We start from the raw sequence: 26,284 nt of genomic DNA, 5'->3' as shown, positions 1-26,284 counted from the left end.
GCTAAGAGACAAAGAAACAAGACTAAATTAGCATTTGGGTTGAAGCACCTGTATAAATATACTGGAATGTTTCAGCTCCAATACCTCAGAATTCTAAACAAAATTTACTTACTTGTTTCCTTGTGAGACCCTCCCAGGTCATTTTCACAGAGATCAGTACTCACTTTCAGAGAAATTTAGACAAGGAAAACAGGGTGAAGAGGTTGAAGGAAGAAATATGTAAAATCCACTCAAGTGGACCTTAGTTCTCTGCCCAGGACTCCACAGTGACACCGCTGCCCTTGGATCCTGAGAGCAGCAAATTCACTTGGAGGGGAGGAGCAGCAGAGCTTTGTCTACAAGTTGTATTCAGAGGTGAAAAATCTCCTGTAGCCCTAGAAAAGTATAACTGAACAAGGAAATGCAATTGTTTCATATATATATTAAGTCAATCCCTGCTAACAACTGGGAAATTCTGACCAATACTCAGAACTCTTGGATATGAAATGCAGTATGCTTGCTCAGATACATTTAATGCTTCTAAATGACTTTTTGAGAACTTCAAGCTGATGGGTGTTGCTTGTGCTCTCTATCTTTTATTCCTGACTCCTTAAGCAGTTGAGATACATGTTCATGACAGGTCTTGAAGAGCTGAAATTTTTATGAAGCAGTTTTAAATTCTTCACAAATGTCTCATTTTCTTCCAGCTTCTAACTAATGAAAAAAAAATGTGTTATTCTAAATAGAATACAATTAGTTTACATAGTGATTGCAATGTACAATCTTTGACAGTCGTCTAACATGCAGCAACCTTTAACCCTTCAAGATCAACCAATGTGTTTATGAACACGAGGAATTGTGATGTCAGGTGTTAGGTTACTGTGAATGAGTAGGGACTTAGGCTTGGCTGTTGAAAAACCAGCTGACTATTGTGTAATGTCTATCCCTAATGTCTATTTCCTAGGTAAGGACGATTGTTTACCCTGAGTGCTTATACAGTGCCCTGTCAATTTTGGCGCTTCAGTCTGGCGCATCAGAGGCGATTCCCTGGCCGCGTTCACGCGGTGCTTTGCAGCCCGCGGGCGCGGGGGGCTCCGGCTCTGCCCCGGCGCTGCCCCAGCGCCGCTGGGCTCGGGCACTCCCGGCTCTGCCCCGGTGGGCGCGGGCGCTCGGCGGGCGCGGTGCGGGGCGGCCGGGGCGGGCCGGGCCGCTGTTGGCTGTTGCCATGGCTCCGGCAAGCCTGGGGAGCCCAATGAGCGCTCTGCGGCGGTGCCGAGGGGACCAGCCATTTTGCTTATGGAAAACAATGTGACATATTATGCTGTGCTATACCGGGGAATAAACAAAAATCCCGTCGGGGACGCAGGAGGAACGGGCACATTAGTGAGTAACCCGGGCGGCAGAGCGGGCTCGCGAGCTGCCATTTTGACAGGCTGGCGGCCGCTCCCGCCGCTGGCCGGGGGAGGTGGAATGCGGGGCGATAATGCTGCATATCTGCTGTCAGGCAGCCGAGCTGGCGTTTGTTGTGTGAAGGCAGGGCTCCTCCGCAGTGCCGTCTCGGCAGCTCGCTAGCCGCCGCTCGGAGCCCAGCCGGGATCCAGGGCAAGGGAGTGCCGGCGCCGGGCGCGGCGCTGCCAGGAGCAGGTGTGCGGCTCGGCTCGGCCCGGCCCGGCGCCGCTGCGGCTCCCGGGCTGCTCCCGCCGGGAGAGCCGCTCCAGCCGCTGGACTCGGCCACAAAAGGGAGCCGCTGTGCGCCTCGGCTGCTGCGGGAGAGGTACCTGGGCACGGGCTGGTGCAGGTCTGTGGCACAGCTGGGCACAACTTCGTGCAGGAAACAAGCTTCTCTCGGTAGCTGTGCCTTGGCTTTGGTCGGTGGCTGCTTTAGGGTGGTTGCTGAATTCATTGATCTGACTGCGTTGTCCTTAAACGTTTCGATGTGAGTGTTGTTCCATATGGTTGCTGATTCAGAAGGATGCTTCCAATAGATGATAAATGTTTCAGTAGATAATTCCACTAAAAGGCAAGGATTATATTTTTGTTTGGATTGTCATTGTTTTTTTTATTATCAGGATAGCGTGGGTGAAATGAAATATTATGGAACTCGTGAGCATGTTTGCCTTACATGACGGAGTTCATCACTAGTGGATTCCATGCATTGTGCTCAGCCTCAGTGTTAGATTTAAATTGTCTGACTGCTGCTGTGCAGTATGTAGGTCATAATAAAAAGCAGCTTTTTCACCAGCTTTCGATGGACTGCATGGCCCAGTGCTGTGGTTGATTAGTTTGTGGTACTTGTGCTGTTAAGAGTAGTGGTATTAAAGCCAGCTCACACCTCCTTTTTAAAGATATCGCACGTTCCGTGCTAGACAGAGCACAACACACCCATTGTGTCCCTCCGTTTGGCGTTCAATAAAAGGAAGGAAACGAGCACTCCACATGGAGCACCAGCACATTAATAGCGCAAGACGGTTAAACTTTTATTGAACAATCCCAGGGATTCTGAGATAATCTGCTGAAGGTAGAGACAATAAAAACACTAAGGCGTATATAAGGAACTAGGAGGAATGGGAGAGGTCTTCTGATAGGGATTATGTGTTAATGCTGGAGATTTTTCAGTGCAAGATGAATTGTTCCGAATAGTTATTAATCACAACACATTTGCTGTAGTTAAACCTAGGTCAATAAAACCTCAATCCCTCAGGACAGATAAGGTTTCTATTTAAAGTAGCATTTTCCTAACTACCAACTGTATTCTTATGCATTAATACAATTTCTGAATTCTCTTACAATGAAATGCATTCAATTATTCTGAAAACTGATCTAAATATTCTGATTCACTTTGCATCTATAGAAAATAAGATGATATTTTGGTCTTAAGCCTTCTTTAATAATTATGTGGATTTAAATCTCACTGAGATGAGCCATTTGTTTGGACAGTTGAGTGGGCATGAAACCAAGAATTCGAGGTCTGGTATCTTTATAGTTAAATTAGTAACCAGCACTCTGTAACGAGGAGCCAAATTCCAGTGTTGTTTCTGTATATATCCTGCAAAGGCATTTGAACAAGCATGATCAGCAACTATCCCCCAAGTGAGACATTGCATTTGGAAACAGCAGTATATAATTGAATTGCTACTATGTGTGCTTCCCATTAGAAAAGCTCCATTTTACTTGAACCATTTCAGGATTCTGTTTTTTGGTGAATGCACACACACCAACCTCTTTATGCCTCTTTGTAGGGGTCACACAGTCAGTGGTTTAGAGAACTGCCTTCATCTGTGATCTAGAAAGTGGAATATGCCTTTACACAGTGGTACTGCATGAATATTTATGATTGAGTCTGTAATTATGAGGAAAATTATAAACAAGCAGACCTAAGATGTTGGTAAGTCTTTAACAAAGAAGGAGATTTTGTTACAACAATAACATGGATATAGCAGTATACAAAGTAAAGGATCTTGCAGTTCAAGGTGAATTGATTCTCGCTGTGGATTCTTCTCACTATTAAGAATTTATGGTTTGAGGAAAATAAGTGAAGACTAGCAATGACTAATCACTAAACAGTGTGCACCCATTAGGTGCTGATAGATGCATCTTATTAGTCAGTATTATTTAAACCAATATTCCATGCTCTTTCCATTTTGCTTTTCTCCTTTTGTTATTTTTCTCATATTGATTCCCAGCTTCCCTCTGCTTCCTTACTGTCTCTTTGGCAACATCTGATCCCATCAGAGCTATTTGTAAATCAAATCGGTGACTGTCAGTAGTGGTCATGGAGGTACTGCAATAGAATCTGATGTGGAGGAAGAATTTAAATGAGTTAGAGGTAAGAAACAGCAACCAAGTAATGAGCGTATCCAGTGCAAACTAATTCCACATCATGTAAGTTTTAAAGGCCTAGAATTGGGTCACTGATGTAGAAATCAAATGGGCATGCATGGAGAGGGACATTTTTCCTCTCATGATAAGTTGAAGTGTACTTATAAGGTCTATTTTCAAGGTCTTGTAAACAGAAGGTTTACAAACAGACCTCGACAATAATATGACATAGGACAAATTGGAAAGTTTGGTATTAGAAATGGTAGCGTAGAGTTCTAGTTGAAGTCTAGAAGTTTTTAAGGTTTCAGTGGAGCCATGGTTTTTATCAAGAGATGATTATGCATTATTGGAAAGCCTCTAGGCTATCCAAAGTCAGGCTCTCTCTTGGTCAGCAGAGATGTAAATAACATCAGCTGTCATGCTTTAACATTATAGTTGCTTCAAATATTTTTTAGACAGATGACCTTAAAAGGTGACTCTGGGTCCATGTGTAGCTCTCAAACAGAATACCAACAAAGCAAAACCAGGCAGATTAATCCTAAAATGCAGTGTCATAGTAGCAGGTGCAAATAGTAATAGAAATAAGAGACCAGGATGACCGAAGGAGGTAAAATGAAGTGGTGTAACAGCATATTTGGTATGCTGTTTGTTCAAAATAATCAGGTTTGAGCAAACAGTGATAAGCATCAACCAATCCTGGGGTGTGTAGAGCACAGTAACCTTATAAGAGCTAGTGTGGAACTGTGTTGTCTGTGCTCAGCCTGTGGACTCTTCTCAGTGTACTTACATACATGACCAGCCTGTGAGCAGCAGTACAGATGGGATGTGTCCAGGGAAGACACAGTTATTGAGTAAGGGTACCTTGTGTGGTGGTGTTACACTGTGAAATGGCTGAATGTCACTTCTGCACCAGAAGGATCAGGTATTGAATGTAATACATCAATTATGTGGTTCTGTCTGGAGCCTCCTGCACAGCCTCCATCAGATGTGACCTTGGAACGGTATTTCTGCTCTGGTAAGGCTGTCTGCACAAAAATAGACATAAAAATTGTCAATTTCTACCTGTTTGTAAACTAGAGTTGTACAAATGTATACTTTGTTGCTGTGTCCTACTGCTCTGATACCAGTCCTTTCAAATGTCATTATTTCCTATAGGATTAAGCATGTTACTGTTGCCAGTGTGAATTTCCTTTCTTTACTGTTGTATGTAGCGTGGAGCTTCCTATATGAGAGAAGACTGTGCCATAGATGCTCTGTGTTCATTTTTATTCAAATAGTCTTGTGTCTTTTCATGAAAGTGTTTTGACAAAAGCTGACCTTTCTGAAGTTATGAAGCTTCTTAACATTTAAAAGCTAAAACAAAAACTAGAAAGACTTTCAAAGGCACTGATGTAATGGAAAAGTTCATGTATGGGAGGGAAAAGGGAGAGAAGTAAGTACTTAAAAGGACAGCATGTATCTTTGAGTAAAGGCATGCTAGATGACGACATTTTAGATCTACTCCCACTTTCAGTGTTTTTGAAGCATGTAATGTATTTTTCTGTTCAGATGTATTGTTCCATAACAGTGATACATCATAGCTAATGCTGCTGTGAAGTGGGAAATTCCAAAGGCGGACCTGTTTCTTCTGTTATTTCTAACTTCTTTCCCTAAATAGATTGATTTTTTTGGTCTTTCTGTACTGAATACAGATAGTGTTCTGACTCATCCACCCTTAAAAACCTCACCAACCACCATCAGGGGGTTGAATAGCACAGATGTGGTTCTGTGTTCTTAAGTAACCTGAGTAACATAGTGCACTTTTAAAGAGGTGATACTGAAGGTCCTGAGTCTCGAAGAATAGTGGGAAAAACACACTAAATGGAAAAGCAAACATTCTTCCTCTCAATCATTACTATGATCAAACTATACACCAAACTTTTTCATTAGGCTTTTCTTAAAACAGTTGTTAAATAATGCTGAGAGATAGAATGATGAAAGCTTTACTTCTTTTAAGGGTACTCATCTTGCATTTTATGTACAAGTATTAAAGCAGTGTACAACTGAATTGTTTGATGAGTACCTAAAGCTATCCTTAGTTTAGCAGCAGTGGCTTATCAACTAAATTTGTCCATAAGCATAGCAGCTATGGTTTTTTGCTTCTTCAGGACCCAAAAGAGTATGCAGGAATTCATGATAAAACCAAGTGGGAATGGAATCAGTAACTGCAGTTCTCTCACAGCTGAAAATGAGATTCATTGAAGTTTATGAAAATAGTAAAATGCATTGATTTCTAAGGGTTGCATTTGGCTGTAGGATCATGAGTTATGCTAATCAGAAATCAGTAGTTGTGACTAAAGGTCAAAATACGTGTTTTTTCAAACAGTTTAAGAGCAACATGTCTGGTTCCTTAATGTATTGTTGTTTTTGTGGGGGTTTTTTGGTTTGGGTTTTTATTTGGTTGGTTTTTTCATTGTTTTTTTTTTTTTCTTTTCTGAACAGCACCAATAGGTGAAATCCCAGTTCAAGCAGGCAACAAAGCTGAAAGGTGACTGTAACCCTTGCTAAGAGGCTTAGGTTGGATGGTGTAGTCTGTGATTAGAGGGTAGGGACTATGTCAAGAGCAGGACAGCCACAGGGTGTTCTTGTCAGCATGATGCCATGCTGTCTGAGGACTCCTGATTAACCACAGCCTGAACATGAAGCTTCATCACCACAGTGTACCTGGAGTGCTGTAGTGTTTAATAAAGCCACGTATCTCTCACTGGGATTAACTTGCTGAAAACTAGTGCTTTGTCAGAGTTTAGTTTTAGCAAATGGTGGGGTGGGGGAGGCTATCCAAGATTCAGTTATCTGGATCAATTCTGATGTCTGAAAAATCCATGAACTAGAAATTACGTGTTACTTCAGAGGGCCTCTGTGCATACAAACAGTGTTTTCACTATCTGAAGTGACTACAAATCAAAAGTAGTGAGTCAGGCAATAGAACAAAGCATGGGTTAGATAAATTGGGTGCTTTGACTGTTGTTTTTATTTTAATGTTCTTTTTTTTTCTTAATAAAAATTAGGCATAATTATAAAATAAAAATATCTTCATTTTTTAAACATAAATGTATATAAACATAAATGAAGTCTGACATGTTGGCATCAAGCAGGTGCAAAATTACATTTGTAAGGTACTAAATACCTGTTTCTTACTGAATTTTGTGTTCATTTGAAAACTTCAAATTCACTTATCTGTTGAAATGAGAGCTTTTCTAGTACATTGGACTATGATAAATAAGGAAGAGTAAATAATTGGTGTGAGGCAATTATTGATTGTTGAGAATTACAAAAAAAATTGTATTTCATGAAGGTTTTTAGTAAATCTTCAGCACAGGATGTTTTGCTCTCTCCAATAAAACAACCATCATGGATCTTCATAAGGAGTAGGTTAATGGATTATGTGGCCCAAGTTTGTTGGTATTTCAGCTGCTGTTTGCAAACATCATATGTGTTTTGAATTTCAGACTGTTTCAGCTTTTGAGACAATCCTAAATTTTAGGGATTGGCCTAGGTGAAGTATACAAGAAATAATTCCCTTTTGAACGTAAGGTCACACTACTGACTTTTGTGTATTTTGTGCTTTGCACTTGTTAAAATTGTACACAGTTATTGTCGGATTTAGGCATCAACCTTGTATTTTCTTTCTTCCCACTAACAGTAAAGATTTTAAAGAAAAGAAAGCAGTAGCAACCCAAAGGGGCACCAGTGCAAAGCACTGGTTATGTTTCATTGCATTCATATATTGATCAGGTACGTCACACTGCTCCTTCTAGCCAGTTAAGTAGTTACACATTTTAATAAGAAAATTCTGACAGAAGACAGCAGTTGCCAGCACAAATTTAATTTAATTTAGTTTCTAGTGAATTTCTAATGAACAGGGAACTCTAAGTAGTGACATTCTACAGATAATCAAATTCATGGTAATTGCAGTTTTACTTTTGGAGAAATCTGTATTTGTTAGGAATTTGAAGGAAATAATTATTTCAGTGTGACTGATGCAATCAAATGGTTTACTTTGAATAAGTAAAATGTAAAAGAGGCTAATCAAATGAAGTGCTACTGTATGGGAGCAAAAGGAAAGGGTGACAGGTCTGACAGTAGAATAAAGACCAAACCAAAGGCTTTGTTTTGACATACATGCAGATAATCAGGCAAATTCACGTCTTTTAAGAGACCTCTTCTATAAGGGTCACTTTACAGATACGGATCATGTAATCTGAACCCTGCAGATTATCATTCTGCTTCTAAACAAGTACAAGAGAGAGGTTTTTAATTCCTTATTTGCATAGCTGTAGGTTTACACATTCACATGTTTTTGCCATTGGCATTTGATTCACAGATGACTGATTTATGGTCTTGAGCAAAGGCCAAATTCAGGACACACTTTTAACTGTCAGGACTGCAAACTCTACAAAAAATTGTTTGAAAACCAGCACCTGTTGTAATTAATACATACAAAGCAGGAGGAGGATCCCTTCCAGCTTGAGGAAATACTTCTCTTATGAGCAAGGCAATAATAATTGCAGAGATGGTATGCTAAATTAATTCAGGTGTGAATTTGTTTTTTGTTATATTTAGTGGTGTAATTATCTTAAACATAACTCTAAAATTAGTCACCGCTTAGACAAAAAATACAAATGAGAATAAACATGTCAGTAAGAGCTACAGAAAGTACAGCAGGGTCAAGTTCTCTTTGCAATAGTGCTGAACATGAAAGATGGAGCAGGCTTGATGCAAAGGTAAACTAAAAAACAGGTTTATTAACAGGTGGGTTTGACCTCTGCTTGACTACAACACCAGTGGTTTCTTGATTTCCTGTAGCAGAAATGAAAATATAAAGGGTGTCTGAGGAAGAAGCAAATAGTAGCTTTGTAGATGAACTTGGGAAGTGTTCTTCTGATAAAAGATTACTGCTACTTATGAGTGGATGAAATGTATGTGGGAAATTTGAGCAGATACTGTGAAGAGACTTCTGGGATTTGCAAGAGGAGACAGGAAGAGAATTACAAAAGTGCTTGAAAGGGAAAGGATAGATATAATTGCTGCAGTGACAAGACAACAAGCCATCTATATGTGCCCTCTGTTCTGGGGCAGGAACAGATACAGTGGCTTCAAAGAAAAAAAATTTGACTGGTCTCATGGGGTGCATCTTGCATAGATCAGAACGTGTTACTTAAAACCGTGGGTTCAGATTCTGTAGTTAAATTGTGTGTTGACAAGAGGCCTAAACAATAACATTCCTCAGGGGGGACCAAAACCAAATTAGAAATCAGATTTCAAAAGTGCTGTGGAGAAATCAGTCCTCTCAGAAAAAGCTACAACCCACACTCAGGGTGAAGGGGAAACAAGTGTGAAGCAACATGAGCCAGTTCCTTGAGGACTTCACATACTTGAGCATTCAAGGGGGTTTTTGGGTTTTTATTTAAAAGAAAAAACCAAAAGTCATGTTTGCATTCTAGTCAAATCTCCAGCCTATACAGAATGTGCCAGGGAAAGCTACAGATTTCATTTTTAAATTTATTTTTAGTCTTCATCTGCACACATAGTAACTCCAATTGAAATTTTCAGATTTGAAAACAAATTGATCTCCTTCTGTTTTTTTTGGGTTTTTTCTTTATGTTGTATTTTATTCTTGGGAGACCCAAAAGGATGAGTCCTGTCCCATCACAAGCACTTTAGGTGGAGCATTTGAAGTTTACATTTTCAATGTGATTACCCATTATGGAAATGGGATTCTCTCTAGCTGTCCTGCACCAGCAATGGGATAATGCAGTTTTGAGGGTGAGATCGGGTAGTAAGGAGCTTTAATTTCTGTCCCTTGGTTTTGCACCAAATTGTTTTAACTGGGACAAAATCTGTTAGAATGTTGGTGGGGTAATTCATGTGTTTTGCTTTATACACAAGTGTGTTAGGGCTGCAAATGTCTTTATGGAAAATGTCCATTTCTCAGTGTGTTACTTGGTTTCAAAATTATGAGCTGAGCTGGAGCCTCGAGGTGGCTTGAGTTCAAACATGACTTGAAAGAATAATTATATTGCAAGCTTTCTTGTGTGTAGTCCTGTCAAATCCATGTTTGACATCCAATTCTGCTGTCATCCTCAGTATTGTAAATATTGTAGTTAGAGTTCTATGGACTTTATCTTCCAGTATGTTTAGAAACATCTTCTCTTTATAGTCATTAAAACTGTGGGGGTTTTTCTGAACTAATTGCAGATAATGCTGTGAAAATTTCACGTTCAATACCTAAAATTGACAAAACAAGATAATATATGTAATTTAAATCTTCATAAACCATTTCTTTAGAACTTATTTTCTCTAATGATGACATTTGAATAGTTTTTACTAAGCACTTTTTTAAAGAGCTAAAAGGATTTTTAGCTTTGCTTTGCCCAGGAGCAGATCATTTTTTTTAATGAACTTTTTTAGGGATAGGTTTGGAACTATACTATGAGGCTTCTACCCTTTTTGGTGGATACAATAAACAATTGTAGAATTTTTACCCTTATGTCTGCAAAACTATGAAATCTAACTTCTTGTTTCTCATAATCCTAGATTAGTATCTTACAGTGTTAAGTGCTGAAATGATGATTCAAGTTTGGCCTTGTAAGAATCCAGTCTGAATAATATTTTTAAAAGCAAGGACATGACTTTAAGGCAGTTTTTCATCTGTGACTTCCCTCAAGCCTGGGTGTTTTCTTTACCAAGACACATTCTAAACAAGGAACTTAGAATTCATTTAAAGGTTTGTTGGAAGAGGGCAGAGAGGAATTTAACAAAATTACACTTACAAATGATGTTATTTCAAACTTTGATATTTTTGAAAGCTCTTATTGATGTTTGCTCTCTTTGAATGCAATGGTAGGAATCCTCCCTGAATTAAAAGTAGTTACAGTAAATCTGTGTGCTTTCAAAATACCATTAAAAGGCCTTAGCATCCAGCTTTTTGCTATTCTAGCTTTAGGTTCAGCTCAAAGTGCCTGTAAATTTCTTTTGAAGTATACTGGAAAGACATGTCTAAAAGATGAAAAAAAGTGTTGCACTTGTGTTTAATTGTGTCTCTTGATGTAGTTATTTTCTGATTGTCATTACTTACATCAGCATTTAAGTCTTACTATCATAAGTAAGATCTGGGCTGAAAAGGTTGGCACCATCTTGAATGCATCTGCTAACCTTATTTATAGTGAATGTATTACTGGAAATAGCTTCACATGTTTATATACACAAATTTTACCAGATTTTGGGGATGTTCTGTTAGGTAAATAGTTCTGCTTCTTAAAACTTGATGAGCATCAGAAGTTATGTTCAAGTTGTGCTGTGGATTTCAACTTGGAATCCTGCAAATGCTAACCAGATTTTCAAACTGAGGTCAGCGCAATTGTGGTTTTTTTTCACCTGAAATGTTCTGCACTGTCTGTATCAGACACACCTGTGAGTTTGAAATGTCACCATCAAAACCAGGCTAAGTGGTCACTGGCTTCATGAGGAGGAGGAATCAGGAAATAGAGATGCCTTTGTGTTGTCATTTCAAAGGCGGCAATGTTTCAATGCTGCATCATAAAAAGACTTTGTGTGTTGACTTCTTTAGGTGTGGATCACATAAAAGTTAGCATAGAGGTTTGATTTTTTTTTTTTAATATATTTCAATGCTATTTATTTTTTTGAAAGCACTATTAAAATTATTTGAACTGCTCAACTTCTGGACAGTTTAGGCTTTGATCTTAACTCACGTGTTTCTAGTTCATGCCACCCATCTATCATAAGCTGATTTTGTTATAAATAACCAAAAGCTGTACAGACGCTATGTAAAACTATTAGTGACTATTTCCCCCCTCTGTTGTTGCCCTCTTGTTTCAAACTCTAGTCTTCAGATAACTGTCAGTCATATGTAATTTTTTTCCCACCCTGCTGATCAGAATGTAAAGGCTGAAAAAAACATCATCAAATGCTTTTCCAATGTTGTCCTTATGAGCAATTTGTTTAATTGCTGCAGGAATTTAATTTAAGCCTGAACTTAAATTTTAAGTCAATGGATTCAAAGCAGAAGGCAGGGCAAACAGAACACAAGCAGTTTAATGTGTTTTTGGACACCAAATATGCAATAATTAAAATTCTGCTAAGATTTGTCTGCTGTCTACTTTTGATGTCTTTATATACAAGCCTGTAATTTGACAACTTTTTTAGTTCTACCCACTCTTTTGGGAAGTAAGAAAATTGTGTGATTAGCTATTCTGTATAAATTTTGTAGAGAAAATTTATGTTTCAACTTCTCAATTTTGTTTTTCTACTTAGGTTAAGTTTTCAAGCCACTTTAGAACCAGAGGATACCACCAGTCACTGTCATCCTTCAGGTTTTTTAAGTGCAAATGTGCACAACTCTATTGCTGTTTGTAGTGATCATTGTCTAAGGCTTAAAATTGAATTTTTCTGTTTTGAACAGTCATTTCATCAAGCTGATGAACAGTAAACAGCCTTGAGGGGAAAGAAGGGCCTTTGAGCTGTTATTACTAATAGGCAGAGGAATTTGAAAACCAGAGGATGTTAAAGTTCTGAGGAAGTAAACAATTTCTAGGAAGGGAAACCCACATTTCCATGTGTTTATTTTTCAATGAGAGGAAACTACCTAATAGGTGTAAAACTTCATGCATACAAAACAGGACATTTACCTCAGATTATGTTGCCTTTGACTTCCAGCTCTCTCTTATCTTCAGAATCCCTCTCCCAACCTTCTTTTTTGCAACTTCAGCCACCTTAGATTTATGATATGATACAGGTGCTCCTTCCTCTACCCAATGTGCAAAATCTGTCTAGTCATATTGTTCCAGCTTTCAGTTTGTTGCTGTTTAAGAATATTTTTAAGGATCTTTTCTCTCCACCTTTCTGGGTGGCACTGGCCTTTGTCATATGAACTGGGGTTTCTTTAATGGCCTAATTTTCCTAAGGAGTATTCACTGCATCTCATAAAATGTGTAGTCATACTGGCTACTGAAAACAGAGATAGCAAAGAAGTCTTATTTTAGATTTCTATCTGTAGACTGTCTTCCTTGTGGAAGAATTTTTCCTTTCAGGGAGAAAGTTGCAATGGAAAATATGGCTGCAGTTTTGAATTCTTTATTACTGATGTTCACTGATCAGCAGTGGAAGCTTACCAATGGAGAAGAATTAGGAAAGTTCTAAAAATCCTTAATGTCACCCATGGTGCCTATGCTCTTCTTGTCTCTGTTATTTGCCACTTAAATGAGGGTCAAATTCTGTTAGCTGAAAAATTAGTTCTGACCTACAGATAATTCAACACAGAAGAATTACCTGGCAGTACAACTGTAACATCCTGCATTGCCTTGAGTATAGCAAATATCAAATTGTCTTTCCTGAGCTAAGAAAAGCATGAATATAGTTCAAACAAATGTTTCAAACTAATAGCCTGTTCTGCAATTAATAGTCCTGTAAAGAACACAAACGGCAAAGAAAACCTGTGAAAGAGTTCTCATTTCCACTTAGCTGAGGCAATAAGTGATAGATGAGGCATGTGCCTCTGTTAACAAGAAGACAAAACAAACACAAGCTCAGCACTGATTCCCTGAGCCATTCTCCACTGGCAGGTGTTGGTATCATGCTTTAACTTTGCCTTTGGGAGCTGTAAAACTTCCTGGAAACCTTTCCTGGAGTTCCTTTCCCTCCAAGCTACTGTATGAGGACTTGTCAGATCTTTGGGGAAATTGTGATCTTCAGGAACAAAGAGATTGGAACAGGAAGGAGTCAGTTTTCTGTTTTAGGAGCTTCCTGTTGTGTGCTACATCATACTGCAGAAAGGAGTTGTTTTGTAGGGATCACGAACAGGCTTGGTAGGCTCAGGCCTTTTGGCAGCACCTTTTCTTGCTGATAAGCAACACGAAGGTGGACAAAGGTGGAGGCAGTGTAGCTGCAAGTAGGTTCAGTCTGCTGGTGTCATGTACCTGAGCTCTTGAAATAGCTACCTGTTTTGCAGCCTGAAGGACTAATAATTGTCACGATTACATGAAACTCTGAGCACCAGTTTGCCAAAGCAATTGTGTCTTGGTGAGCTTTGTCTCACTTCAGCTGTTTCTATTATGTCAATAATGTATGCTGCCATTAGAGGTAGGAAACGTAAATACAAATGTTGGGTTGCTGAAAACCAGATATTGCCTTTGAAATCAGACTAATGGGGGGAAAAAAGAAAGAGATATCAGAAAAATACTAGACTCTGGTAGTATTACTTTGTATTCTAAAGTGCTGAAGAGTTATCTCATTAGGTTGTGTTTTCAGTTGGTGGATCATAGTAGTAAAATGAATAAACTGACTAAAGGACCACTGATGGAAAGATGGTTCTCTACACTGTTGTTTGACTTGTAGTGAGAGATTTTGTACTCATTTGAGGCGACAAGTGCTCACCCTAGGGTTCCGTGCCTGAAAGCTTCTGCTGCAGCAGCTCAGTTCTTTCCTACCTTCTATGCTGTGAGTAGCAGAAAACATTAAAATTACTTAATTGGTAAAGCTAAGGACTGTTTTTCATATAGGTCCCTTGTTTTTTCATTACTAGCCTGGCAGCTTAGCAAATTGGCAGAGAACCATTGTGTTAATTATTGAGAAGCCTAAATTCCTTTGTGGATTTAGTCATGGTAATTGGAATAGAAGCTCAGTACAGAGTGTGGAGGTGTAAAGCTGGCCTGGCCATAATCTGGTGGTTTAAGAAAAAGCAGAATGGTGTTAGGCTTGTGTGCTCTGTAACATAAGCCTTTGTGAAGCGGAAGGAAGGATTTGGGACTTGTGTTACTCCTGTGGATTTCTTTTTCCTTACATGGACCAGCAGCTTGAGTGGCAGCTGTACACAGGATCATGGCCCCAGAGCCTGGTGATGGCAGTTCTGCCTTGAGGAGTGAGCACAGTTTTACCTGTAGATAACTCTGGGAAGGTGTTAATGGTTCAGAGTATATTGCTTGGGTGTAAATATTTCAGAGTAACTGAAGGCAGTTGTTCAAACTTTCCTTTCTCCTAGGAAAGTGTTTTTCTTTCTTTAGCTTATGAGAGAGAGTCCAATTCTTGCTCTGTGAGCCAGAGCCACATGAAGTGTGTGATTACTCTGTGAAAGGGGACCAGTGTCCTCAAAAGACCAGACAATAGCATGACGCTTGGTGTTGTGTCACGGAAGTGGGAGATATGACTATAAATCCTTCTGGAAGTTTAATCCAGGTTTTCCATATCCGTGGCAGATGTTCTAATGTTCAACAGTACAGTGTTTTTAAAAGTAACGTGGTGGCATAACATCATCATCCATGGTTTTGATAAGGAGTGGAAAAAACCTGAGAATGTCTTGTGCCTCAGATTTGAGATTGATGAAACACAAGGCTGTACAAGACAGCTGTCACCAAACTATTTCATTAAGACAAGGCATTGCTTGCTTGGTTCAGGAGGAGAATTTTAGCTTACTGTTAAAAGACATTCTGATGCTTAGAAATTTGAGGGCCTGTGTGTATATATATATTAATATATAAATATATATATATATATATATATAAAGTGGGTATTTTAAAAATTGCCCCTTTTTTGGGCTCAAAAGACCCTGTTACTTGCATTAGTAAATCACAGGTTGAGAGTCCTAGCTTGTTTACATTTCTGAGGTTAGGCCTTTAGGAAAACCCCCTCCATAATGACTTCAGCACCCTCCCAAAAAACAACTGCAGTCTTCCACGAGTTAAGCACAGTCTAGCGGAAAACAGACCTGAAGGACAAATAACTTTGTACCAAGTTCTTGAAACAATGGCCTAGCAATGTATATTAAGAGTGAGATTAACAATAAGCTTCTGTTCCCTATTTCCTGAAAAGGCCTTCTCATATTTATTTTCCTGTTCATTTTTAACTGTTTGCTCTTGGAACAGAGGAAGTTAGTTTAACCAGCAAAATAGGCAGGCATATTATCCTGTTGTTCCAGTTTCAGAATGACAGCTGCAGTGGCTGTAGTCATTTTTCACATCGTTATGAGAGCAGTTACGTAGTTTGCACCCAGTTATATGGAATTGGTTCTAACAGGTGACTAAGAGTCTTTAAATATTTAGATAATGTTCTTTCAATAGCTGGAAGGGGGTAAAATGCCTGTGATTTCACTTCAAAGTTGAGAGTATCCTTATGTTTTAATGTAGTTATTTGGTGCTGATTTAAAGGTATAATAATAATTTTTAGTGGATTCTGTGTGATTTATTTATTTATTTACACAAATACAGTTGCAGAGAGCGTGTGAAGAAACAAGTGCTGATAGTGACTCAGCTAATGGTAATCTGTCTTCTGAGAAAATGCCTCTGAAAAGAAATGCTGAGCTGCAAAGTGTTGTGTATTAAATTGTGTCAGTAGTAAATTGGTATTGCTAATAATGACTTTAACACATACCTCTAGTTTTGTGCTTGTGTAGTATTAGCATTCAGCATGTGGATATTTATTGATTTAGCTTGTAACCACCAGATGAAAGCATTATGGATGGCAAGGTAATGTAGGATGTGACACTTGTGGTCTGGTAGATACAGGTCTTGTATTTATTTACAAACTATACTGCATGTTCCACTAGACCATTACAGCTCTCAGGCTAGCTATAGCTCACACATTACATGAAATATAAGCTATTGGAGTCCTTGAATATCTTTGTTCATGAATCTCAAGTACAAACTGAGCTTTTTTTCTTTGCTGAACTAGTTTTGTGGTAAAATGATGGTCTTAAACTAGGCATCAGGAATGAAGTAGCAATAATGATTAATTTAATGGGTTGGTATTGAGAGCCTGTGGATTTTGTTGTAGCTTCTTTTAACTACTTTAACACTAAAAATAGCTGAGATCAAATGGAAAGGATGGTTTTGAGCTAACACAGAAGGAATTTGTGCTATATTTTTACATTTAGCATATTTTTCATTATCTTTTTAAGTGTTCTATAGCTAATGATTTTTATGCAAGTGTTCAGGAGAAAATGTTCTTTTCTTGTTTGTGTATAACAATGAGCATTACTTTATTCATTTGACAGTTTAATAAATAGCTTGTGTCTGGCATCCTGTTTCATGTGTACATATAACTTCCAAGCAGCTACTGTTCATGAATAAATCGGAAATGAAGGTGTTCTAAAATGTTATAAAATGAATGTACTTAGGTAGATGTGACTGGAAATGTAGCAGATATTGAAACATTTTGCAATCTTACCACACCAGCCTGTTTTAGGTTTTGAGCTGTGAGCGTGACTGTAAGTCTTATAACTCTTCCTTGAACAAAAGTAACAAAATTTTTCAGTGGCAGTACCTAACAGTATAATGATGTTTGAGCCCTTTTTCTGAGGAAGCAAAACCAAGAATTGCTGAGGTATACAGAGGGAAGTTATAGAGAGGGGGATGATAGAAGCTTTCTCCTCTATCAGAAGAGGCTGCAAAAAATTAAACAGTGATAATTTTTCACTGACTAAGTTTATCTGTGTTTTCTTAAACTTCAAAGTAATTAGCTTTTATGTACCCATGAAGATGTTCAGGGTCTTTTCTTAGAGTCATTAATTTGTATTTATACTTTCTGTTTCCCAGTATTTTTACATTTTGGGAGGGTAAGTTGGTTGGTTGGCAACATGACAGAGGAGGACAGGAAGATATTTATCATGTCAGTGAATGGTCCTGGTCAAAAAAAATGGAATTCCAGAAGCTTCAGGTCACTAGGCTTCCAGAATAGTACTGTTGCTGAAACTGGAAACTTGAGGTGCAGACTAGAAACAAACTACTGGCTTCAGTCTTGGTATACTGATTTGTCCTGTCCTTGGATGTGTATACCAGTCAGATAGGATGGACTTTAATGCAAATAGAATTACTCCCATCTCAGATGAAATCTTGGTTAGAGAAGAAAAAATATCTTCAGAGATAACCAAACTCAAAAGGTGTTCTTCACATTGAAAAAAAAAAAATACATGGTGTTCATTGTCTGAGCTAAAAGTTATAATCTTCAAGGTCTCTGATCTCCTTTTAACAGAAGTTTGGTTTGGTTTTTTTCATCAACAGTGGTTGTTCCCTGCTCCTTCTGTTTCTTTAAATAAAAAATTGGACAATGAACAAAGTTTTTTTGCTATGGATTTCCTGATTTTTTTAGCTTGGGTTGGGAGGCTGCTTGTGCTGTATTACATTTTCATTTCGATAGTAGACAAAACCATTACTGCTGAAAATAGCTCAAATGTTCTTAAAAAAAAGAGCCAGAAGTTGAAATAGACTCTTTCTCTTTTTCTTTTGCAGACTCTTGCATGTGAGTTAAATTAATTTTTTCAGAGAAACCTTCATAAAGGGCTAAATAAACAAGGTCTACATACACAGAAATTTCTTTCTTCTGCTGCATTTGAGACACAGCTAAACTCGTCTGTCTGGTAAGTCATACTTTTCTTAAGAATTTGTCTTTCTTCCTGCCCTTATGACTTGCATTCTTGAGTTTCTAATTAGTGCTCAGAGAAAACCAGCTTTGGCTTGCTGGTAGTACTGGTGCATTCTGTATATGAAGTACAAGTATCAAGCTCCAAAGGCATTTCTGTGCTGCTTTTACAAACTTCAGAACAGTATCTATGATTCTGTATGCTACTTCAGTATACGTGGGGTTTAATCATTTATCTGCCACTTTTTTCTGATTTTGCTGTCATGAAGGCATTAAATGTTTTAAAGCAAAAATGGTGATTATTCTGTCTTAGATTTACCTATTTGAATGTTCTGCATTTAATAAAGCAGTGTAAGAATGTGTATTGCAAAGTATATTCGGTGTCAAGTCATAGTTGAAAAATAAACCTTCCCAGCATTCATTCATGTCTCATTGATTTTTGGTTTCACCTCTTCTAGAAAAAATAGGTTGATGTTATTAAATACAATGCTTTATTTTTCTTGGTGATGTGCCTATTGCATGGGACAGTCAGCATACTTATCAGTAGTCTTTAATTGATCATATAATTCTGTAACAGTTCTATTAAAGATATTTGTGTCTTATAGTTTCCTTAGGTTTTGATTGTACAGCTTGAAACAATTTTTTCCTTTGATTATGAAGTATTAATTGAGTTTGACCCAAACAAAAGCAAGTTTGTCCTCTACCTTCTATTTTTATTCTTCATTGCAATAAAATGAAGAAAGTCTTGGAAGAGCAGAAAATGTTTTCCTCCGTGCTGAGGTTTTTCTAAGCAGTTGGTTGGCATTAGATGGCACCCTATATATACCCAGTCCATCTGATCACTTATGCTGCAATGCTTTGGCTTACCACAATTACTGTGTACTTACTTACTGCATGCCCTAGTTCTGCACAGCTCATTTTGCAGGCTTTGCTATAGTCCTGACATCAGTTTATTTCAAAAATGTTGAAAACTCAATTTCATGTTTAAAATAAGTGTTATATTCACTATAAAGCAACAGTTATCTTTTCATAGTGAAAACTCAATTTCATGTTTAAAATAAGTGTTATATTCACTATAAAGCAATAGTTATCTTTTCAAAGACAAAAAAACCCAAACAAAACAGATCAACACTCTTACATAGAAGCTGTTTGGAGGCTTTCCAACTAATTTAAGTTTTAGTAAGAAGCTTTCCATCTTATTTTTGGATAAAAAGAGAAGCTGAAATGGATGTCTAGATTTCATAAAAAATATCTTACTTTTCTTATATTGATGGTTTTCATATAAAAGGAGTTTGTCACCTGAGAATTACTTCTCAAAAAGCTGAAGCTTCTGAAGGAACTTAAGACACCTCAGAGGCCATGCTGCAATTACTCTTTGAGCAATTTAGAAATATGTGATCCCTTAACATGTCTGAAGACATAGTTGGAGGAGAAATTACACATAAATAGGCTGGATAATAGACAAAAAATATGCACCAATTATTTTCAATTAAAAACACTGCTTGAACTATTCAAAGTAAGGACTAGCGATGGTCCATTAATGGTAATTTCTTAATTTGTGTGAGTTTGAATTTGCCATATATTTTTGCATGCAATTTTTGAGTGAATAGCAGGTCTGACTTAAAGGAACTTGTATCTGGCACGATAACACAACCCAAACTTGAGCTGAGTGAACTTGGCAAAAAATTCAACATAAGAGAGGAAATCTCAGGAGAGCAGTGGAATTCCTTTCCTTGAATAAGTATACCTCAGCATTCATGGGGAACAAATGGTAACATTTTGTGCAAGTTTCTGCTTTTGACAGTGTGTCTTTGTTCACTTCCCAAAAGGGATGTCAAATACACTGAAAAAAAAGCCAACAACTTTCTTATTTGAATTTTTCATTTTACTTAATTTTATAGTCCCAAGGAACCCATTAAATCTGGGATGGCCTAACACCATTGTTTATAACGTTTTGTGTATGTAGAAAAAAGGCTCAGTTAGAACAGTTTGGTTACACAATTCTGTTCCCTCCACAGTGTCTTTGTGAGCTCAAATAGAAGGGTAGGAGGCAGGTGTATCTATCAGCATTTTATGATGGAATTATATTATCAAAGTGTTCAGAAAATGTTTTCTTTTTGCCAACATAATATATGACCGAACTGTTACCTTGAGAAACAAAGGATCATGATAACTCGTGGAATTATATTATCAAAGTGTTCAGAAAATGTTTTCTTTTTGCCAACATAAGTGTTACCCAAACAAAATATATGACCTGTTACCTTACAAAGGATCATGATAACTCAGATTTCTTGTTAAAAGCTTTGTGCTGAGAAAGACCTTAGCTTAATGTTCTGTTTAGTCATGATGTTACTTCCATGGTGAGGTCTTCTGTTCATTTACTGATGACAGTGGAATTATATGGGATCTGTTCTGTATGGGATTCTCATCTATGATCTAAGCATATCAGCAAATCGTAGTAATATGGTGAAGCTACATGAATTTAATATGTGACAATGCTGGAGAAGAAAAAGGTGTTTTGAAAACTTGAAATCAGGACCTGGTGATAGAGTAAATGAATCTGAATACAAGGCCATCCTGCAGCCATCTCTTCCTCACATTAACTGCAGACTGGGGATATACCAAAATGAGGATGCTGAGAACATTCTTATGTGAGATCTATGAGTTGTGTCTGCACTGGACTACCTGGCCATGTGGTATTTTCAGATAGCAATACATAGCTCTGGAAAAAGTTTGTGATATGATTCTGTATGTAACCAGCTGCTATAGAGGGTTGCAATTTTTATGTCATTCTGGTTATCTCGTGTCTGCAGTAGTGCAAAATTGCAATGCCTCTTTGTTGGCTTTGGAACTTTGGCTGTGCTTAACCTTTCGATTGATCCAAATGAAGCAGGAGCTGGCAGGATTCCCAGCTTCTCACAGTAGCCTCTGATCATCGTCATTAATCTGTGGTTTGGGGGAAGAGAGTAAAATTAATTACTTTATTAATATTCAAGTACAGCAGTCAGCATCTTTTGTAAGAATTAATAATTTTAACTATAATGTCTAAGCTTTTGGTTGTTTAACTTTTTAAAGAAAATCACTGTCTTTTAGACAAACATTTTCCATATTCTGCAACTTCAGAAGTATTAATTTTCCATCTTAAAAAAAAATAAGTAATAGTTGCAAGTGAAAAGCAGGTACTTTTACATATGAAGCAATGAATAATTTTCACTTCTGCCCCATGCCTTGATTTTCATTTGATTCTAATTTTGTGTATAAGTTTCACAAGTACTGTTTTAGTTGCATATACATGGCAGAGAATTCACCTTTTTAGCTACAGAACCACAGAATGTGTAAGGTTGGAAGGAAGCACATTGAGGTCATCTGGTCCAAAATCCTTCCACTTGTGTGCTTGTACTTTATTGAGAAAAGCATGCTTTTAAGCACTTTCTCTTCCTAAGTGATCTAATAAGTATGCTTTAATCTGTTTTCAAGGTGGCTCACATAAGGCATTATCTCTTTATACTTTTAAGACTGCATTTGTCTCCATAATATTACTGTCTTAAGAATTGGCATGTTTCCATGGTGACGTATGACCCTAAATATTAATGCTGTTAGAATGTTTGATGCTGTGTCATCTTTAGTGCTGGACATGACTTGGGCACCTAGGCTCCTTCCACACTTGAGACTGATAATGACTTGTTTCCCAGAAAGGTTCCCTGTAACAGTCATTTTGTACAAATGCATTAGAAAAGAGCAGTCCTGGTGCAAGGGAGATTTTAGCGTGTGTATCTTCACTAGTCTGTGCAAAACAAACAGGTGAAGAAGGCAGTAGCAGCTCCAGCCTTTTGAAGCTGAAAGTCCAAGCACCAAGTTCCTGTATGTGAGGAGCCTCTCGACTTTGAAGCTGCTCCTTGAGGCACCTGCATGGGATTCACCTACTTATCTTGATAGTGTGTGATTTATCTTGATAGATCTGGTGAACTAAGGCATGAGGTGCAGCTGAGTGCAGCAGAGCTGTATGTGTGACCCTGCATCTCTGTGAGGCCTCTGGACCTTCTGGAAAGCAGTGGATTTCTTCTCTGAAGTCAAAAAAGGTTGAAATGTGAACAGAGATAAACAGTTTATCTAACAGTTTATATCTAAAAATGTAGTAGTGTCTTATTTAATTCCTGAGAGGGAAGGAAGCAGAGGAGGTGCAGATGGGAAGGTAAGCTATGTTGCTCATGTAAAGGGACAGTTGATTTGGAGAATGAGTCCTCTGTCTTCATAAGATTTAGTCTTTCAGAACAGTCAAGTTCTGACCAGTGGATAGATTTTTTCAAGATTTTTCATGACCTTCAATATACCAAATTAGCTAGTTAATCTTTCCACATTGATGGTTAGTCAAATAAAGGCACTTGGAACTTGCTGTTTGAGGTCTGTTGGATCTCCACATGTGTAAAATCACCTTCTGGGTCCTGAACAGAGCTTTCCAGTGCTGAAAAGGGAAGCTGATGGCTGATTTTAGGAATGTTACAGCTCAGGCCCAAAGTAATAGTTTAAAAGTGAGAATAAAAATCATGTAAAACTTGGTTAAAAGCAAAGATATGAAATATGTTTGCATTAAACAAGAAATTTAGATGTTATAGCTTAAAGTCTGGGGACATTCTAATGTACTGAAAGATTCTGCTTTTTTCTGTGATAGAAACAGTGTTTAAAAGTGATCTTAGACTTCTGTAAGCAGAATTAAGCTAGTGTTGAAAGTTTTTGAAAAATCTTCCTTAAAGTGTGTCCTTACTTCATCTGCAGGCAGGTTCCTAAAAGCCTACCTGCAATACAACAGCTGGATGTTAAAAGCTGTGTCACCACTTCTTAGTGACATCTTGATAATATGTTCACACAAAACATTTTGCGGTAATGGCTTTGCATTAAAGGAAATATTCTTTATTAAAATTGAGCAGATATACAGTTTAACCTACTATTTGAACTGAAATTCAGTTTTGACTTGAGGGCCACATTTCTGAAAAGCAGTGTTACCAAATACCCTTTTTAAAAACAAATCCAAGACCAACCAAATGAACAAAACCCCAACAAACCCCAAAGCTTTGGAATTAAAAGCCTGAAAAGCATAACTAGGCAAACATCTGAATTCCTAAAAGGCATAAAGATGTATTGCAAATGGGCTGTCTGCATTATTTTGAACTTTAAGTCCTCTGTAGTTTGTATATGCTGGTGCAAATGTTGCTATACACTGACCTCTCCACCCCTATCTGGATTTCTTTCTTTTATATAAATAGATAAGCATAAATCCACTGACTTGGAAATAATTGTACAGTTTCTTGCTTTGTAGCAGCTGACTGCATGGTGATTTTCTAGCAAAACACTTAAGTGACAGGCGGCAGGTCAGCATGGTGTTGATCTGTCTTCCTGGGATCTAGGAAGTCTCATCCAAATTACTTAGGGTGCTTAGATTTCTGTAGTGAGATGTGCCAAGTGTTTGCTTGTAAAACCAAATGATTAATCAAAAAAGTTACATTTAGATAGGTATTAAAATACATATATTAATAATAAGGAATGGGTAGAACAGCTGAAATTAGCAGACTGCTGACTTCTAATCAGAATTTGAACAAAACCATTCAACCTACTTCAGACTGAAAATACCATTATATGACATAGGAGAGGAACATGCTTTTATTAAATTTTCAGATCTTTGTATTCTTTGGGGACAGGTAGAATGAAAAGTAATAGTGTGACAGTAATGCTCTAATATTTGCAGTCTGTTCTACTTTTAGCATTAATACTTAAGTACTTGACCAGAATGTTTGTTTAGAGTTGGAGACCTGTTTCCAGTTGAAATCTGGGCTCCTTTGAGGTAGTCATTTACAGGCCAGCAAACACAACAGAGCAAGTTTGAAAAACCTTTGAGTCAGCTGGTTGAACTACTTATTACAAAATGTTTTTAATTGAGTTTACTAACTTGTCTGTCAATTATCTGACAAACCAGAGTGGCCTGGATAAAGGTTGTTCATATTCTTAAGGCTTTAAAAGATTTGTGTATGTGTCTGAGCATTTGAACTGTCACAAACAGCTCTGCACTTGCAGAATACTTGACTGTTCACTGCTACAAGCTCTGTCTACCTATCTGTGCTAAAACTCCATGCCAAGATTGCTAGTGTAACCATGAAAATCACTGTCCTGCTGTGCCCAGGTGAAATAAAGAAAACAACCTCAAAGTTCAGTATAAGACCACTAAGTTAAGACTATGGCAGTTGGTTTGGCCCTTCAGATATAGCTGTGCTACTGACATGAGCTGTGACATGTCAGACCTTAGGCTTTCAGTCACTTCTTTGACAGCTACTTCATTTTATGCTGTTATTGCCAAAGCGTCATTGCCTTTCACACTGGCATCAGTAAATGTCACTGTGACTATTTTCTGTGCAGTGCTTGCATGTTCTATTCACACATGGTTTTCAATCACAGCAATTTGGTCTATGTGAAGTCAGTGAAATGCTTTAGTCCATTTGACACAAGCAGCTCTCTGCTGGCAAGGCAGTATCTTCTGAGATGAGACCTCATGTGTTCCAGTCTGGCCTGGCTTCTTCAATGTCTGGAATGAGCAAGACATTTGCCCTGCTGTATCTCTCTGTCACTACAAGGTCAGCCCAAGATACATTTATCAATTGACACTAGAATTATTTTGGTTTTGCACTTCATTCCAAACATTTTTTTAATAAGTACTGGTTTGTTTACTTTTTTTTTTCCCCTTGGCAATATATGAGGCATAATTACATTTCAGAATTCAAGTGCATATTTGCAAGAAATGTGTTTGACTAATTGTGACTAGGTAAAACTTCACACTAGATTAGCACTCAATTGGAAGATGCTCAGTTAGCACTAGAGTATAAAGAATTAAGCTGATGTGTCATACCACAAAATCTGGGGTGCAAAAGACCTCCTTTTGAACCAGATGTCTTTGGCCTTTTTTAAATATGCTTATTTCTGACCATAATGACCTGTGTGAGAATTATCTGATTTCTGAATCATATCATCGACTTAGCTAAGGATATGAATTTATGGGAAAAGAAAAGAAGAACAAGCTCTGACAAGAACAAAAATCTTTTTTCTCTGTAGTGGACTTATCGTAATGCAAGTCAGTGTTAAAACTTAATCTGTTAAAGTGTTATCTTAACACTTAATTCACTGCTTATCAAATTTTGTCTTTTTGGAATAATTTTGCCTTGATGGCTGTGATAGATGTAAAACTGGATTTTTTGTTTTTCTTGCTTTCTAGTGGATTTCAGAACTTGATGACCTGTGCTGAAAATAAATTGCTAGAGCCATAACAAAACACAACTTTGTAAGTGCACGTGGTAAAGGCTCAGCTGTTTGCGTGGTATTTATCATTCCACAGATAGGCTAGCTAAAGAAATGGAGGAAATAGGAGATCAGGGTGAAATAAGATGAGGGTGAAATATAAAACTTGAAAAAACTTTCCTAAATTTTTTAATGACTAATTATGAACTTGAGCAATATTTTCACTATTGAAATATTCTTAATCAAATGTATGTTGTTTTTTCTCATCTATATTGGAGATGCATTTTGGAACTTTTATTCTTTGTCTGTGCTCATGCTGAGGGGCTGTGATAGGTCAAACTAGATGTATAAAATTTCCAGTCTAGAGGTAAGTCAGAGTGCCCTGACTTTAGCGATGACTTTCTCATATTCTCTCCACACTATTGCTGAATATTCAGTAACAATTTCAGTCTTTGGACTGCAAGTACATTGCCTATTGCAATTCAGCTGCAAGTGAGGACATGGTTATAGTTCATGCCTGCCTACTAAGATTCCAGTAAAAACGTTTTCTTGGAACCAAGAAAAATATACTGCTTTAATAAAGAATTTTACCAGAAATGTTACTGCTAGCTTTTTAAAAATGTGGTAGACCAAGGTCATGCTACAGTCAAACATTCTGTTCATTAATTGCCAGGATACAATTTCAGTGCTTGAAAGGGCGGAGAAATTCAAAAGCTTCATCAAGACCTTTGGTACAGTCATCTGTTTTTCTCTGCTGATGTTTTCTGCCTGTGAGCTTGAAAGCTTCAGAGTGGCTTTCCAG

The 26,284-nt window shown here is 37.7% G+C and overlaps 1 protein-coding gene across 6 annotated transcripts in view; it reads left to right on the top strand.

Moving 5' to 3' along the window:
* The first annotated feature begins 1,162 nt into the window (after positions 1–1,162).
* The window catches only part of SORBS2 (sorbin and SH3 domain containing 2), a 145,150-nt gene continuing 120,028 nt past the window's right edge, over positions 1,163–26,284 (top strand). Inside the window, exons 1-2 of one of the 6 annotated variants that reach the window (XM_039699868.1) lie at positions 1,163–1,362; positions 18,075–18,202. The gene's annotated coding sequence lies outside the window, so the exon portion shown is untranslated. Of the gene's footprint in view, positions 1,363–1,509; positions 1,778–18,074; positions 18,203–26,284 lie in introns of those variants that run through there. The other 5 variants (XM_039699877.1, XM_039699867.1, XM_039699878.1 and 2 more) reach the window with 5 other exon arrangements.

The sequence above is a fragment of the Passer montanus genome, unplaced genomic scaffold (genome assembly GCF_014805655.1).
Source record: "Passer montanus isolate IOZ18808 unplaced genomic scaffold, ASM1480565v1 scaffold14, whole genome shotgun sequence".
Classification (NCBI taxonomy): domain Eukaryota; kingdom Metazoa; phylum Chordata; class Aves; order Passeriformes; family Passeridae; genus Passer; species Passer montanus.
Note: the sequence above shows the minus strand (reverse complement) of the source record. Positions and strands in the feature narration are given on the sequence as shown.